Below are 3,518 nucleotides of genomic sequence, written 5' to 3' on the forward strand. Positions count from 1 at the left end.
AAAAAAAAAAAAAAAAAAAGCTGAAATGACAGTAACAAGTAGGCAACCACAGAAAAAGTGTCCCCTAATGTTAATCTTAGCTTTATGGTTTGGAAACAAAAACAAAGGGTGTATATATTCTTGAAAGTTTCTTTTAAAACAGAATAAGGATGTCTTGTCACCAGTTTTCTTTAACAACCTATTTCTACTGAAGCTGTAGCAAGTGCTATTGTGGAAGGAAAAGAAAGCATGTTAAGAAAATTACTGTATCAGTTGCAAACAACAGCACTGAAAATAAAGTTTAAAATGATGCCATATACAAGAACAGCATTTCTGTGGAGAATGTAACACTACTGAAATATACATTAAAATGAGACTAAACCAACTGGTACACCATGAGTGTTATTGGAAGCATTGATAATTGTAAAGAAGTAAGTCCTCTCATAGATCCAATTTAAAATCTATTTCCAGAAGGTTTTTGGAGGACAAGCTAATTTTAAAGATGCACTGATAAACAAAGGTCCAAGAATAAATATACTCATGAAGAAGACCAAATGCAGGACTTGCTCTGCCAGTGAACGAGACTATTGTTTCTTTTAAGTAAGAATATAGGGACAAATGAGATATACTGTAGATGCAAACATAAACAATAGTGGCATCGAATAGAGACCCCAGAAACAGAAATGGAAATGACAGATGATAAAAGGGGCATTATCGATTACTTGGCAAAGTACAGATTATTCAGCAAGTTATGCTAGGAAAATTTGTCATCCATATAGGAAAAAATGAAACTGGATCTTTACATTTTATGCAAAAACAAATTCTTAGCTATTTAAAGACTTAAGGCAAAGCTTTTAAATGATTAAAAAGTAAAGGACAATGATTTGTAGGTGCTGGAATTTTTTTTTTTTTCTTTTTAAAAACCACATAGAGTGAAAAATTTTAACTTAAAAACAATCTTTGTTAGGGGCTAGCAGGTAGCAGGTGGTGGTTAAGGCATTGGATTCCCACATGGTCAACTGTGGTTTGAGTCCCAGGCCTGGCAGCTTGAAAATCACGCCCAGTATGTGTGAGTGTGTGACCAAAATCCCAAGAGGAGAATGGAAGACAAGGGATTGCAGTGTGGTCATCCCCCCTGGGGAGTGATTTCTCATTTACCTTCTCTTGGTCTTTGGCAAATGCATGCACCCTACTACAAAACCAAACAGAAACAAAAAAAAAAAAATAGGGAATATAGATGCCTTAGAATGATACTTAGCACATAATTAAACACTGTGTTTATTATTTTCTAGCTCAGGTAATACATTGTTATTGGATAAGTCATTGCCTCCATTATTCCTTAAAAAAAATTTATTCCATGAGTGAGAAAGAGCACCCCAGCAGGGTCTCATTGCCATGCTCCACCCCTAGCCTTTCCTTAGCTAACTTAAATCATGTGTGCATACCTGCTTGGCATACCCAGGGAGGTCTCCAGCTGCAAACTAGCAACCTGCCCATGTAGTGGGTCTGCCTCACAGGGCATGACGTTTCACTGCTGTGCTATCATCAGCCCTGCCATTATCCCTTCTATTGCTGTAGTATATGGAATTCCCTCTACTTTGCCTGCCAAGTGAATTCATTTATTTTTAAAGACATTTAAAAAGGGAACCAGCAGTTAGCGTAATGGCTTTGTCGCTGGATTCCCACGTAGTCGACCGCGGTTCATGTCCCGGACCCAGTGGCTTAAAACTCATGCCGGGCGCGTGTGTGTGCGTGCCCAAGATCCCGAGAGGAGAATGGAGGAGAAGGGATTGCGGCGTGACCATCCCCCCTGGGGGGTGATTTCTCGCTTTCTGTCTCTATGTCTCTCTCTCTGTCTGTCTGGCGAGCGCACGCGCCCTATAGTGAAAATCTCTCAAAAAAAAAAAAGACATTTAAAAAGACATTTCCTATATCCATAGTTTTATTTTTAGTTTTTTAAAAATTTCTTCGTGAAGAGAGATGGTGTCACCCTCAACTTTACACCACAGTCTACCCCCTCAGCCAGCCAGGATCACAGACACGTGTGTGCCTAGCATACACAGAGAAGCCTTGGGATGTGAACCTAGGACCTTCTTCCCATGTGGGTCCAGCATCACAGAGCTTTGTATTACTATGGTGCCATTGGCTGCGCCCAATTTCTCTTAAGTCTGTGACGACTCCAGGCAGTATGTGGTCCCTTCTCTGTGCAAACCTGTGCATTTTGTATCTATCCAAGAGAGCACTGGTCACATCATTAAGTCATTTTGGATGAATTGATGCCTCATGTCATGATCCACTCTTAGCCTCAGCCAGCCAGGATTATGGGCACACATGTTTGCATCTAACATGTACAGGGAGACCTCAGGCTGTGAACTTGGGAACCTGCCATGTGTCCTCAACATTGCAGAGTGTCATGCTATCACTTTTTTTTAAATAGGGGTAAATTGAGAGGCTCGTTTTGGACATGATTAGTTAGAGATGTCTGATAGAGCGAAGTTAAGAGGTCAAATAAGTGAATGGATGTATATGTGTATGTGTTCAGAAGAGTGGTTCAGCATGGAGATACACATTTTGGAAGTATCAGCCTATGAAGGGTATTAATATAAATAATAAAAATAATATGTATTAAAAGCAACTGAAAATTACAAGATGAAAATTAGTGTCATAGGTTAAACCTAATTCCCCTTTGCCTCCACCTAAGAACCTTAAGGAGAATGAGAAACAGGAAGGTACATCTTTGACAAAGCTTGGAGACAAACTAAAAACTCTACATCACAAAATAGGTGGAAAGACTATCACTTAGACTAAGTCAGAGGAATTGAAGGCAAAGGATTGTTTACACGAATCTGGGAAGAGCAAAAGGAGAAAGAAAAGGGTACTGTAGTAGCCCAAGTGAGGTATCATATTGAAAAAAACAGAAACTGACAACCTCCTTGAGCTGGAGCCTACAGCTGTTGCTGCATCGCTTGAGAAGTGACTGTAGTTTCTGGTATGTTAGAAAGATACCACCTTGACTGGGTTTAGCCACTGAGGCTGGAGTTTGCAGTCAGTTTGATTTTGGAAAGCAAGGTTTTGTTAATTTTGGGGATGGAAATGATGCTAATAAATGAGGCCTGGATTCATTCTGATGGACCATATTCTTCTGTAGTGGGATTTTATAGAGTCTGACATAAGAATTGATAAGATGCACCTGCCCAAGCACACGGAATGCACTCTCTCTGTTCATAAAGATGAGCTTGGTTTGAGGTTGAGCTTTCATAATTTGATGAGATGCTCACTTAATTGGACTTACTGCTTGCCATTGTGAACCCTCCAGTAAGGATTGCAGGGGACCCTGAAGCCTATGCTCCACTTATCATTAGTTAATATCGTGTCCTCTCTGCTGTGTGCCCCAGCAATGCTGACTTCCTTCTGTATCCTTCAGATACGTGAACCTTGGTTGATATAAACAGATATTATCTCTGCCTTGTCTTGATGCCAGTCTAAGTGTACTGCTGGCATTTTTTTTCAGCACATTGGTCATACAGATTAGTAGCAGC

This window comes from Tupaia chinensis, unplaced genomic scaffold, assembly GCF_000334495.1.
Source record: "Tupaia chinensis unplaced genomic scaffold, TupChi_1.0 Scaffold000140_1, whole genome shotgun sequence".
Taxonomy (NCBI): Eukaryota; Metazoa; Chordata; class Mammalia; order Scandentia; family Tupaiidae; genus Tupaia; species Tupaia belangeri.